The sequence below is a fragment of the Nipponia nippon genome, unplaced genomic scaffold (genome assembly GCF_047370975.1).
Source record: "Nipponia nippon isolate SJK-2023a ecotype South Korea unplaced genomic scaffold, ASM4737097v1 scaffold_9, whole genome shotgun sequence".
In the NCBI taxonomy this organism is placed as follows: Eukaryota; Metazoa; Chordata; class Aves; order Pelecaniformes; family Threskiornithidae; genus Nipponia; species Nipponia nippon.
In genome coordinates, this window is record NW_028262413.1 from 43,805,076 (window position 1) to 43,819,737 (window position 14,662).

The following is a 14,662-nucleotide window of genomic DNA, read 5'->3' on the forward strand; positions in this document are numbered from 1 at the left end:
CCAAAATCAGGGAAACCCAATGGCAACTTTCACAGATGTCAGTGGGCATGCCAGTGAACAGAAGTCTGGGGCTTGTGGTAAAGTCTAGGGACAGGTAAGTTTTGTGTAGTTTCAGGTTCTGTTTCCAGCAGTATAAATCCTGAATATCCTAATCCAGAAAGGAATTTGCTCACCAAACCCTGTAATTAGTTCTGCATTGTATTTAAATAACAGTAGCACAAAGCTTCAGGATCATGTTGGCCTCATCAGTAATCCTTGATACCAATATAGTAATAGTAGCAAGAAGTTCTTTATTTCACCTATACGTTTTCAGGGAACATTATTTACTAATAGATTATGATCTGGTCAAAATGATCTATACATTCATTACATCTAGAGTGGGCTTTCATAACTCACAGTATCTAAGAATGAGGCAAAACTCGCATTTGTTTATAGTGCAGCAATTCTGCTCAGCAAAAAACGGCGCAGAGAAAATACTGTCCTAAGCACCTTCTGATCTGCTCTGAGTCCCAGGTGATTTCTCATGCCAGCTCAAAAACATCTTCAAGAGCCTCAGAAGAGTGGGGAGCTGGCTACCTCAGAGACCCCTGAAAATATAGCTGTTCTCTCTGCAAATAAGTGGCCCCGTAAGCCTAGTGAGGTCATTGCTAAGGTTATCTCGTAGGGAGAATCTTCACAGTGGAACAAAACATTTTGAGAAGAGAAGATTGAAATGAAGCTAAAGCATTCTCAATATCAGATTTTACAGGCATTTTCTGCAATAACACAAAAGGAAGAAAGAGGACAAGAAAATGAGTTAGAGGAAGATGGAGAGAGAGATGGTCTATTAAGCAAAGCTACTTTTTTACTCTCTGAATTTACAGTCCTGATAGACATCTTTATTCAAAATTACTCATTTTTTATATTCAGATACTACAGTTTTCAATACTAGGTCCTAGATTTGCCTGGACATATTACCCTCTTATTCCCACAATGAAACTTAATTATCCTTTTTATATCTTCAGATAGTTTCAGTCATTTTGTGAACTGGTTCTGGGGACAGAGAGCAGCTGATGGGTCAGTCAGTAAAGCAAGCACTGTGCATCCCTGCTGGCCACACATTTTTGAAGGCAGAAGCCCTTTGGCCCCAGGTCTCCTTAGAAAGATTTTGAGCACCAGTACAAGTATTTTGCTTATATCTACTTTTGCTGAGCTTTTTTTGACTAGGCAGAGACTTGGCATTTTCTCAGCACCTTTCTGTGTATTACTTGGAAGCATCTAAATGTAACTCACCTGGAATCTGTAGAAGCATATTTGAATGATTCACCTCTGAGACAAGAATAACCCTCATGAAATCCAGGATGGAAATGACTGCATGGTTTGAAACACACCTTCCCGTATCACTGCTGTTGCAGCAGGAAGGAACGTGTCCAAGTAGTTAAAGTCCAAATGACTAAATAAATTGTTTCAAAGCAGCCGTAGTAGCACAGAGGGTCTTGTAAGTTGCCGGTATGAGTAGTTATTAGACTTCAGGATACTTTATTGTTTTCATCTGTAAAGAAACCTATAACACACGTTATCTGTGATCACTACCTTCTGTGTCTGAGCAAAACTACCAAAGAGTAAAGCACTAGTGAAAGTGGAAAAGTTGCATAAGATCACCCGAGACTTGCAAGTACTAAAGAGAAAGTTATAATGAGTATCTATTCGGTCTTTGAGAGTTATTTTTTAGCTCTTCTTATTTTTTTTTCTCAATTATTCAAATAAGAAAGTAGAAAAATATTACAATAAATTAAAATATAAATAGGCTTAAGAAAATCACCCAGTTCATCAGAAAGTAGAGAGGCAGCACAACTGACATGTTATAGAATCCTTTATGAATGAAATGCTAAATCCCAAAGGGGTGACCTGGGAAAATAATTTTGATATATAAATAGAGCAGTTGTTGCTATGGTACACAGGTATGCTTTATTGGATTAAACAAGTAGTGGTCAAACACAAGTTCACAACTAGGCTGGGATTAATGACAAACTTTGTACGGACTTTATACGTTGTATAAAACCCAAATTGAACAAAAAAATCCACTTACCTGGAATAGTATTCATATTCCAGTCACATATCTGCATGAAAGTTGCTTCTTCCAAACCCAACTTGTAACCCCAGCCTGAAAGCAGAGAACAGGATGGTGCATCATCACTGAGACCGCATAGTCTGTCATACCGCAACCAGAGATTAAGACAACATTGCAGAATAAAACACGAGTTTCTCCGTCACGCCCAACCTACATTTTTTCCTGATGAGTTTATCACTCTTAATAACCTCCACTAGCCTGAGAGAACAGATAATCTGTTTCCTATAAATACAATAAATAGTGCTTCAAAGGACATGGCATTTATTCAATTCATCATTTCAGTGATTCAAAATAAATGTAAAAAGAAAAGATGTCTAAAGCAACAAGCAGCAGGATCCCAGGATAGAGTCTCGGGCTGAGTCCCCATTTTTGCTGCTGATGGTTTCTGCCATCTTAGACCAGTCACTTCAACCTTCAGCCTGGGTGCATTTATCTGCCTCCATAAAGCAGATAGTTAACACCTTTTATAGGGATTTTACAGTACAGTGTACTGTACAATCTGTACAGTGCGTGGCAATAAACTAGGTCCTGATCTCATCTGTGCCCTCACTCCGTGTGAATGAAAAACGAGTGATAAAAAATAATAATCATATCTGAATAATTATGTATTGTCTTTACAGTGAAGCAGGCCTTGAGCATTGTGAGCTCTCCGCTGGGAGAAGTCCCATTTAAAAAATCTCCCTGGCATAAAAATGAATCAGATCCTGTCACATGAATGGCCTGCATTTACCATTCTTTCCACTTACCTTCTTGTCGTTCATTTTCTCAGTTGACTTGTGCCGGTTCCCTGGTTGTCAGCAGGAACTGGGTAACAAGAACTTGTTGGAGATGGAGTAGTAAATAAATCAACAAAGAAACACAGAAAGAACTGCTGACTCAGCAGATGCACTATTACAACCATGATGTAAAACTATCAAACAACAAATGCAACTGCTGGACGTCTCACGATTCACCTCACAAATGGCAAGGGAGAAAAGTGAAAGAGGATTTTGACCAGTGCTAATGAATTTGGAACAACCCTGGATTTTGAGATCATAAGAAATTCAGGATGGGTCTAGGTTGAATTCTTGGTCTGTCTGAGCAGCAAATGTCCTTCCTGTAACTATTGCAGCATTAAGCACTCCATCCATCATCTGTAAGAAGGCAGCACTTGGACTACCCTGATAGTAAGGACCACTCCACTACAGCCAAGAAAATCAGTCAGCATCTCTGCTCTAGGACATTGAAAATGTTTGGGAAGTTCAGGAGAACGCTTCTCTCCTCCCGAGCTCCCAACAGCTCTAAGTGTGATACCAGGGCTGTTTGTTTCATCTGGGAGATGGGGAAGGCACATGCTGCCTAGACTTTGAAGCTTTTAGAAAAGGTAACAGTTCATACCTGCTGCAGTGGGCTTGCCCCAGGTATGGGGCATCTCCCCCAGGGAGATGGAGCAAAACAGAATAGGGCAGAGGCAGAAACACCACGAGTAACCTAATGGATATTTTGGTGGGAAGAAGGGGAGATTAATTATGGGAAAAATCTGCTGGCCGTTAAGCATCTCGGAGCAACTGTTGCAACACTGAAGCAGTGAGTTTCCATGTAGCTTTAAGACATCGGCCCTAAGGAAGCATTTGCAATTGAAACTGCATCCTCTTTTTCTTAAGTCCCTGATTCCCATGGGCCAGCAGTTGCCTTGCTAAACAAAATTCTTCTTTAGGGAGACCTGCTGGCCCCAGGGATTGCTAATGCAATATAGTGCCTTCCGTCTCTCACCCATGAACCCAAGTCAAACAGAGTTTGGTAAATGGCCATCCCAGGGGCTGTTTGGTGACCTGTGCGAAATGAGGAGGGTCATCTCCATGTCTGTTTACTAGAAGGCAAGTGTCAACTTCACGATAAGAAGGACATGGTTGCGACTCATTATCACCCAATTTAACATTCTTAAGCCAAGAGAATGAGCCTGGAAAACTCAACCATCTTCTTACCCAACAACGGCAGTCCCAGTACATCAGGCCTTGAAGAACATTAATGAGGCCAGTTGCATTGTAGCAAACCAGACTGTGCCTCTCCTGCAGACAAGAAATCCAAGTCTGAACTACTCACAGCATCGTGTGATTGCAGTTCTCCCCAGATCTATATGGAAATCCCCAGGAAGAATGGTTCAGTTTTTAGGTGCAGCAGGCACTGAAGCATGGCCATGAAGTTACAGAAAGCTGCAGACTTCTGCAAATCTGCATTTAAGGTCTTAAATAGACACAGGTAACCTGCATAGGGACACAGCAACCAGCACCGATAGAGTTAATGTGCTAAGAAATCCTTCACTGGAAGGCTCTGTTCCCTTACCCATCATGAATATACTGTTCTGGTTACCAAAAGAGCTGTAGTTGGAAGGGTTGAAGGCCAGAAGCTCACTGCGATACCCGTTCTTGCCCTATGCTCTGCTCATTTTAAGGTCAGACCTTTAGCATCAGGAACCTGTTAGAAAGAGGAATCGCTTTAAAAGTTGTTGCCGCTCTGGGGGTTACCCTGGAAGGTCCTGGAAGGTCCGAGAGGGGAAAGAGAAGGGCAGGGGCAGATAAACATTTGACCACATGAAAAATCAGCTGCCCCTAAATTTCAATAGATCTGCATAAACCTCTGAAACCCACCCAAAACTCCAGCCAGCTTGTTCTTACTCACAGTGTTTCTAGTCCCCACTATCATTTTGTACCCTTTCTATGCCACAGCAATGATAACATTGTCATTGTCAACTCTGAGTTACTGATTAATCCCTACTATCTTGATTAATTGCATGAAATTGGTATACCTGTGTTAATTAAACAGAAGATGGCAGAGGCAGCTTTTACTTCTTATTCTTTTGTGTAGATCATTTCCCAGGGCTTCACAGGTTGTGGAAAAATAACAATACAGACACACCACACATCATATTTCACCTCAGCTGATAAAGCTATTTTACTCATACAGTGGTCCATGATTTTTTTCGCATATCACAGCATAGGCTTAATTACCATGCTGCTGCTGCATGGCAGCTCCCCTCACCTTTTTTTTTTTTTTTTATTTGTATTATTTGCAAGTCATAATCATGTTTTCCTGTCATCCCTGAGCAATGTGCATGCGTGCGTACAGGCAAATGCCAAGCCTGGAAAGGAAATTTGATGCGTGTCCATGAATTGGAGTTTTCAAACTTTGGCTGAAGATTAGTACATGTAAACATAGCTCTGCCCCCTTCATCTTGGATAATTGGTCACAAATGCTACTTGACACTTCTCAAATCAGACACTTTACATACTTCTGAGCATAGCTGAACTTTTTTGGCAGGAATTAATTTGCTTTGCAACTCAGCCGCTCATTCCTGGCCCGATCCCTACTCCAGTGATTTCAGGGCAATGTTCTGCCAGTGCGAGAAGCACAGAGGCAGGACCAGATCTGTTTGCTAGCGTTGACGAGCCTGGCTTTGTTGACTCCCTCAGAAACACAATTACTGCAGCTAATGTTCTGCCCTTTGCCAGCCTTGATTAACAGTGGGGTTTTTACCTTCGGGTCCCTCTCTCTATTCCAATTACTGTACAAGTTACATTGCATCAGGGAACATCTCAGAAAAATGAGGAAGGCAATGTAGCATCACCAGAAAGTGCAACTTCTGACACACCAAGACCCTTCCACAGCAGCATCAGCTTTATGGGAGATGGCTACAGACACCATCCGCCCCCAGAGAGATTGTCTGCGTTTTCTCCTACCTCTCCCGCGAACGGTGCATGCTCCAGCAGAGAAGGGGAATCCATTTCTGAAGTACTGATGAAGTTTGAAGTAGCTACAGAATTTCATGCTATTAAACAGCCTCCTGTTTGCTCTGACATTGCTGTGTGTTTACTCACTGTGCACCGGTACTGCAAGAGCTGAGCAGACCATATGCTCACTGAGAAGGGCTGCCAGGTCTGAGGGAGCATTACTGTGCCTATTCCAGAAGGGGTTTGGGGCAAGAACACGATCCATAAAGGTTTTCACTAAGAATAATGTGTTTTATCTGGTGATTCATTTCTGTCCAGCCTCTGGACTAAATGGCAGTTTATGAGCATATCCGTGTACATCTATGAATAACCAATGGAAAATATCGTTCACTCTTTATTCACTGGGATGTTGATAAGCTGCAGCATATTAAAAATGTTTGTCAGTTTGTTCTTTTCAGCTATCAAGTGGGATGTGTGCCAGCATGCCCTCCTCGTGCTGGCTGCTTCATCCAGAAAATAGAGAGAAAATGATGAAACAATGTCAGTTCTAGAAGAGGACAAAGGTTCGCGTGGGTTATTTTAGCATTATTGTCTTGCTCACCACTAACACTGAATCTGTAAATTAGATTGAGCTCCTACCTGCAGAAGCAAAGGATGAAACTTTGTGCTGTGCTTCGGGTATAGACCATGAGCGGAGCAAATGCCTGGTAATTCATTCACGTTGGCTTGGTTCTCAGGGCTTCATACAGCTCAAAGCACTGATGAGGGGGAGCCCAGACAGGAACAGTCCACGTGATGTTTCTCCAGCCTCTGGTAGTTTGTGCCATGACTGAGATCTGAACCACAGCCCAGAGACAGTCAGGGCATCAGCTGCATCAATCATCTCTTTGTGTGCTTGGTCCCCACACTTTCCAATCACGGCCTTGTGATGGTTCATCCCTAGAAAAGAAGGGTATCTGGTATTACAAGAGATATGGCAGATTCACTGTGGAGAAGTGGAGAAGCAAATGCCCTTATTGCCCCTGAATTTGCCATGGAATAATGCAAGAGAAGACATTGCATGCTAGTGTCTTAGGTTTTCATAAATTCTTGCCTTGAATTAAACAGATGGAGACGTGTCTTGCTTCCTCCTGTTTAACTCATACTCGAACCATTATGGGAGTGGTGGGTATGATATTTACAGGTGAACAAGGCACCATTTGGCAAAGAGATGCAACACAGCTCTAAAGCCAGAGCTAAGGAGGAAGCTTAGTTTCCATTGCTATTATATATCAGTATATAAATTTAGCTTTCAGGTCCTAGACATTTTAAAATAACATGTCTAGTGTTAGAATAGAAGAGGAGCAGAAAAAGTGAATTACAGGTTACAGGCTTCTAGTATTTGCAATAAAAGAACTATTATCGTAATTACACCTATAGAGTACTCATTTATGTTGTTATTAGGAGAAAAGGATGGTAGAATTAGGATGTAAGGAAAGAAATTCCTGCAGAAGGGGAGCCAAATAGTTTATCTGGGACAAAGAACTATGATGGCTGCTCAACACACTTCTGTTTTCAGCACGTGAGCTCACCATGTGTGTGTGGATCTGCAATGTCCAGTGATTTAGGAGAAACCACTATAGGTCACTGATATCTGGTACAAATGGGAACAAACCACAACCCACAGAAAGGCCTGACCTCACACACAAACCCCCAGATTGGGAGCTGGCTGCCTTTTTGTACCATCGAACATCTCCATAGTCTTTGCTATGTGAGAATGGAAATTGCTCAAATAATTCTGAGCTTGATCCTTCGCAGACAAAAATCCTTTCCCACCCCAAAAAAATCAAACCCAGACTCTTGAACATTTGAAATGAGACTAAAATAAGAAAAAAATCTTTTTTTCAGGGGAAAGGCGAACCTCCATTTTGAATCATTATTTTGTGGTTGGGGCTAAGTGGCCATTATTAGTACATAGGCACCCGCCGTTGTAAATCCACTGCGTTGCCTCCTGGATGTCATTACTGAAAGTAAGTGAACTGTTGCTTCAGCGGCTAAAGATTTACTTGCTTAATGCCTGGTGTCATCAACAAATTCAGGCTGGCAATGACATCCTACTTGTCTAAGCTAATATACAGCTTCGCACTCTCCTTGTTTTTCTTCCCATTCAAACTTATGGCTTAGTGTTAATGTCTACCACTAACCAACATTACAGCTGAGGTGAATGAAGTGATGAATGAACACACAGTTTGCGTGTAGATAATTGGAAGTCCGGCTGAGTAGATCACTTTATTTAATGTGTCATCATTATGTTTGTATTTAAAAAGCATCTAAACAATATTATTTCTTCTATAACTCCATCTTTTCAGTGCTCTGACACCAGGGATGAATTGTGCTATGCATTTTGGTAGAGATTTGTTTTCTAAAAAAATGATGGAACCACTCAGAGCTTAAATCATTGCTGTAATAAGTTAGTAAGTTGTCCCTACTTGAGAAAACTCTTGTGTCAGGAGTAAAACTCCTTGTTTGGCTGTACTGCAAAAAAAAATAGAATGGTATTTAATTATGACAATTCAAACTCATCTGGTTTCTCCAAGTGCAGACTATATTGATTTACAGTACTAATACAGAAAAGATGGAATTAAAAAGCTGGTTTATTTAGAAACTTACTTATTCCTAAAAATGTCTGTTCAGCTCATTTTTAAATTTGATTTCTTATCCCAGGTGAGTTACACTGCATTTTTTAACCTCAAGAACTGCTTGTGCTTGATAACCGCTGATCGAAGTACCAGCATAGTTTGGTTGTTTTGATTGTAAGATTTTTGTTTGGTTCTTTGTTGGACAATGGTGTTTGGAAAATAGAAATTAAGAGCACCAGAGACAGAATTACAGACCATGGGTAGTTTATGGTATACTTAATATTAGTGTAGGACCACAGTCTGTAAGATCAGTGGCAAATGAAACCAGCTTTCAGGCAGAATCAACGTCTTGTTCTGAAAACACAGTAAGGAAAAATCCGTGCCAGTGTTTCAGCATGACAAATGAACTGAGGCAAGTTGAAGATAATCATGATTATTTAATATTCCACAGCTTTACAACTCGATACTCTGTGGACAAAAGATCAGAAGGCTGCTGATTCCAAAGTTTTGAATCTTTGGGTCAATATGCTTCTCATGTCTTCAGCATTTAGTTTAATTTAGAAGGAAACATTTCTGAGCTAAGATAAGATCTCAAACAAAATTGACGTGGACTCACAACATGGCCTAACATAACAATTTAATCTATCCTGTGCTTCCCCTGAAAGAAGGCTTAATAACTGTGGTATGATTTCACCTGCTGCTTCTAACATTTGCTCATGCCTTTTTCCTGAGCAAATTTGGATTATCAGATGGCAAGCAGCTTTGTTCATGGCAGACAAACTTGAATTCATTTAGGATTAATAACAATGGGTTCAATCCTGGATTCAATGGCAGTCTTAAGGAATGGAATCTTTGGAAGACAAATATTTGTTTGTGTTAAAGAAATAATTAATTCTCATTTTCCCTGAGTATCAAGCGATTACAGCACGTATCACAAAATGTTTTTCCTATATACCTAGCCTTGGGCGTACGAACTGCAGGAACATTCCCCAAGCCTTGGCATTCCAGATACAGGCCATTTTGACCCTGACATTTCAAAATCTGAAGTTTCACAATGAATTATTTGGTGTGAGGAAAAACTTGTGTCTTACAGTATTTTCTTAGGCCCTCTTGGTGATCTGATGCTGGGGAGTAAGGAGAGAGAAAAGTCCATGTCGCTGTGATCCATCAACAGTCATAGATTGAGATAGGACTACTCAGATGGAGGAACCCAGGCTGGATCTGGATTTTGGCCCCGTCCTCACCGTTGCCTCAGACATGAGCGTCTTCCAAATTCCTGTGGGAAATCCTGCGCTCTTTACTACTTTCCCTGTCTTGGGAAGCAACCGGAGCACACACCGCCACTGTGCCTGGCCAAAGAGGAGCTGGCTGAGCCGCCAGGCTGGCCTGCACTGCCCGGAACTGAGCACCCGCTCACCTCGGTAAAAATTAGCAGACTTCAGTAAATCTACCCTGCAGGCAATTTTACCCTGGAAAAACATCGCCCACGTTGCTAGAGTTTAGGACAACAAATTAGAGCTTTTCAGACGCACTGGAAGCTTTTTTTTTTTTTCTTTTTCCTTCCCCCCCACACCGCCCCCAGTAACATCCAGTTGCTTAATTCCATTTGAAATCACCCGGGGTAGGCACCTAAATAATCTTGTCCTTCATGCCTGTCAACATCTTGAGGCACCTAACCACCTTTAGAGATGTGGTGTGAAAGCTTGTGAACGATGCAATCGAGGAGGGAAACAAAAGACAAGTATCCCTATTTGCTGCCCAAGAATCCACAAAGAATGCTGCTTCAGCTCTGCTCTGATTTCTAATTAGATTATGAGTGATGTAGGACTCTGAAGCCAAGCTGGAGTTTGTGCTAGCACTTTGCATGTATGAATGACAAAGGGACACCACTTTCATATTGATTTAAGCAAGCCAGTGGAAGAATGTTTAAACATCAAGTGCTTGATGTCCCAGTTTGCCAGAGCACCTGGAAATATCAAATTAATTCCAGGTGTTCTGCCATTAAGACAGGCTTGCTGCTTTTACAGCCACACACACAAAATGTGGCTCCCAGTTCCACAAATAAAAACTGAGTGGTTTCTGCTCCTAATGCCTCGATAACTCTGACATATTGCAAGTTCTGGAAAGAATTTTAATCTACATAGTTTTTTAAATGGGGAGGGGAGTGAGGGGGGAGGGATTTTAAATATGCTGCATACAATTTGTGATGGTCATCTCTAAAATGCAGCTCCATTATCCTTTTCCATTTGGAATGAATGAGGCTAATTAATTTCAGGCCATACTTGATGAGGTCAGCACCATACGAAGGGTGCGTGCTAGACATTGCTAATCTCTTTCAGCTGAGAGTGATGAATTAAAGATGAAGCATTCCTTTGCAGGCCTAATTTAGAATGTATATCAAAAACCTACAGCAAATAATACTATACCCTACAACAAAGGAAAACTTGTTCTCTCAGGCTCCCATGTAGGGTTGATTTTAAAGGCATTTTCATTTCACTTTGGAATTCCAGCTGTGGATGGGTGAAACAGTTCAGAAAATTCAAGCTTTCTCTCTTTCTGTTGCTTTTACGGACAAAAGTAGGCAAGGGGGGGGCTAGAGGAGAGAGAAATTAGTCAGTGTTTGATCCTGTATATACTGTGATTCTGACTGTACACTCAACATTTAGGAAAGCTGCCAGGGTCTTCTGCTCCCCAAGTACCTGTGACGTGACACCCCCCGACAGTGCACACAGAAATTTTACTGTTGGGGTTTTCAAGTCTAAGGGGAAAGCCATCAAGTGTCCCGTTTTGTTCAGCATCATCTCAAGGATATTTTGTTGGACATTGCAGGCTTTTCCCCGGGAAGCAGGATGGGTCCGGCAGTTCTGCTGGGTCACCCAACGAGGACACAAGAGCTTCCAAGCCAACACGGAGCTCTATTTCTCCGTAGGGAAAAATACCTCCCTATGCAAAAAGGTCCCGTCACATCTAGGAGTACAGGTAGCAAAACCTAACAGAAAAAGTCACCGCGAAAGCAACCACACCAGGTCTGGAAGCAGTGCAAATTGCTACAGAGCTCTCGAATTTGCCGGACTTGGGGCTCAGCCAAGCTTTGCCACCTTTCCCTTAGGCAAAGCCCCCCATAAAGTCCATAGGGGTTTCCCCCAAGTGAGGGACTGCAGGATTTGGCCCCATGCGCAGCAAGAAATTAACCTTAATTGTCATTTCGGTAAAACAGGGACTATGAAATCCTAATCCAGCCTCGGAAGGAGGCTGAAAACAATAGACCACCGGCTTCCCCACCACTTTGCTCTTTAATACCTGGCAGTTTCTTGAAATTCTTGACAGGTTGCTGCAGTGAGTCGAAGTTCCCAACTGATGGCCATAAGCGGCTGCCGTCTTTGTATCCCAGTAGTCCTCATTAGAACAAAGCTGCTTCGAATTAAATCCAATCTACATGCCGAATCAATCTTTCAACCCTTTGATTGCTTCTGAAAATATTTATATTTCTTAATAATGCACATTTTGTCCCACAGCCTGTGATTAAACCCAGACAAGGTCCGGAGAAGCCTGAAGTATATGTAGAAGGGGTTATTTTGGACAGGAAAAGAAAGATAAAGAACACAGGTTTTTCCTATTGTGAAACCATTAGAGTGTATAAATCTAGCAATTGCAGTTGTATAAGCATCAGAGTGGGGTTGTAATAAATACAGATTGGAGTATTATAGTAACCAAATGGAGTTTATGGATTATGTTCACTAGTTCATATTTCTCAGCTACTACAATCTAACTAGCATCGTGCTTCACTCAGCTCTATTAATATTCCCTATTAATATTCTCTTTACATGTTTGTGGGGAAAAAAAAAGTTAGGAATCAACTGCTGCTCTGTGTAAAACAAACATGTTTAAAGAATCATGCCCTCCAAAGAAAAAAAATAAACAAGGGGATGCTGTAAAGCGACTGTGTTAGAAGGGCAGGGGCTGTGGCTGGCTGAAATCAGCTCCGTTCTGCTTAAAGTTAATAACTTCCATCTGAGTGAGAATCTGGCCCTAACGCAGGGTGTTTGCTGCGTGCAAATTAGGATGTAAAAACGAAGACAATAACTGCTACTATCCCTTACCCTGGTAAATTTTTAAGGTGGTAAATAATAAGCTTTGGCTGAAGATGAGAGCACACAAAGGCTTTGAAGCTGTGCTTTGTGGTAAAGAGCATATTATTCCCTCCTCAAAAAATAGCATACATCACAGGTAAGATATGTGGAGTTGAAGGAAAGGATACATTCCCTGGCTGAGAAGTAGCCCAGATAGGGCCTGATCCTCCAGAGTGGGAAGTTGCCGTCGATTAAGAAGGTGGCCGTGGCTGGGGACACAGATCAGATAAAGGCACTGTACCTGTCTCCCTCCCTAAACATAAATGACTGCCCTTGTCTATAATAAAAGGGAAAAATTGACTTCAGAAAACATGCCATGATAAATCTCCTCAGATAAAGTAGTACAATGCCTGGGTGAGAGGGAAAGAAATCCTAGAAACTAAAAACATATAATGCTTATTTAATATCGTTGTCATCATCAGCATCCCAGGCTAAATGCGTCTAATATACTGGTAAATGCTTGTGATAGCTTTGCTTGTGACAGTTTCCCCTTTTATAAAGGAGAGAAGGAAATATTTTCAGTCAAAATATTATTCATTGATTCTTTCATCACATATTTCATTATATTAAGCTGTAATTTCCTAAATATGTTGGGGCGGTGGTATTATTATTATACGTATAGCCCAAGTCTTGACAGCTATTTTGCATTAATATATGATTTGGATGCTCAGTGTTTAAGGTAGAGAGAAGTTTTTTATCGTCACCAAAAATAAGGGGAGAGGAGTCATGAAAAAAACCTCTCACAAATAGGGACAGATCCAAAACCTAACGACATGCATGAAAATCCATTCTGGATCAGGCCCCCAGCAGAACATTATATCGTATAACCAGTATTTTCTGAATATCTTCTATTGTTTGACAACCCTGATTTCACACTGAACTTGGAGTTCGTTTCCGAACAGAAGCTTTTTGTATAGAAACTTTAAATCATATCCCTTCGTGAACATACACATACCATAGAGGATATTGTCTTATTAAAGAGTTTAAGCCTAAAGGTGTATGCCTATTTTTAAAAGAAATTTTCTGATTGTAGATAACTGCTCAATTTGATTTAGTGTCCAATGATAGTGATGGGGTTGATAACTGAGCATTCATCGGTAATTCATCTTGTGCTAGTAGAAATTTACAGCAAAGCAGTGCTTTCCCAACACTGACAAGTCCTATTAATCTTCTTCAGACACATTTCAATAGGTGTCTCCATCTGTGCCCAACATCTAAACACTGGCATCACTAGGGACTTGGAGACACCTTCATTTCAGGTTACACTAGTGAAAATGTGATACTAGATTGTACTCTATTTTTAACCTAATTCTCTCTTTTCATTCAATTAGCCTTTCTTGCCTGCATTTTTCTACTCATGTGTAACATCCTTTTCCCAGGAAGAGCTTAAAAATGAGATTTAGTTACTTAAAGAGACAGAATCTGCCAGGGTGAGAGCAACCAAGAGCTTAATACATAAAAGCAGGATAATAAAGCTCACGGATACAGTGTGGAGGCTGAATCGCAGCCGCAAAACACGTCCTGCATTGCATGCCCACAATGTTGCCCTCCTGATGCACCTCTTACAGGCACTGTTTGGTTAGGACGGGTCTGAAACTAAACACCTCACCTCCAGCTTCCCAAATTTTAAAACAATTGCAGGGTATTTGGGGTTTGAAATCCAGTAGGTACCAAAACATCTCTGTTTGTTCAGGCTGTACGGGGATCACCACCATACATCCCCACTTTGCTTTACATATACGGCTAATGCATGAACAAACACAGCACAGTCAAATTACAGCAATAACATTTATGGGTGGATTATGTTCCAACTTCCTCACTTATTAAAAGCAAGTAAATTGCACAGCACATGGAAGAGGCAGGGTGCAAATGCGGGCGAATTTCCACTCGGAACCAAATGTTGTTTTTTCACTTTCAAAGCTGCGATGAGTTTGCTAGCAGACGCAGCACAGCTTTAAAGCTTACTCATTCAAAAATGTGTGTTTGGGTTCTTTTCTTTCCTCCTTACTCCATTTACGTTTGCCTTTCAAAGAAGAGCAGATGCACACCGTTTGGGTTTGGGTTTGGGTGGTTCCTCCTGCTCTGAACTTTCTTCTG

At 41.3% G+C, this 14,662-nt stretch overlaps 1 long non-coding RNA gene across 11 annotated transcripts in view; it reads right to left on the reverse strand.

Annotated features, from left to right (window-relative positions):
• The window catches only part of LOC148050304 (uncharacterized), a 58,936-nt gene that overhangs the window by 32,736 nt on the left and 11,538 nt on the right, over positions 1 to 14,662 (reverse strand). For 6 of the 11 annotated variants that reach the window (XR_015701265.1, XR_015701266.1, XR_015701270.1 and 3 more), the window contains exons 3-6: positions 6,457 to 6,756; positions 2,857 to 6,364; positions 2,069 to 2,143; positions 1,273 to 1,543 (exon numbers count right to left, since the gene is read on the reverse strand). This is a non-coding gene — a long non-coding RNA (uncharacterized LOC148050304). Of the gene's footprint in view, positions 1 to 1,272; positions 1,544 to 2,068; positions 2,144 to 2,856; positions 6,365 to 6,456; positions 6,757 to 11,735; positions 11,854 to 14,662 lie in introns of those variants that run through there. The other 5 variants (XR_015701267.1, XR_015701264.1, XR_015701263.1 and 2 more) reach the window with 5 other exon arrangements.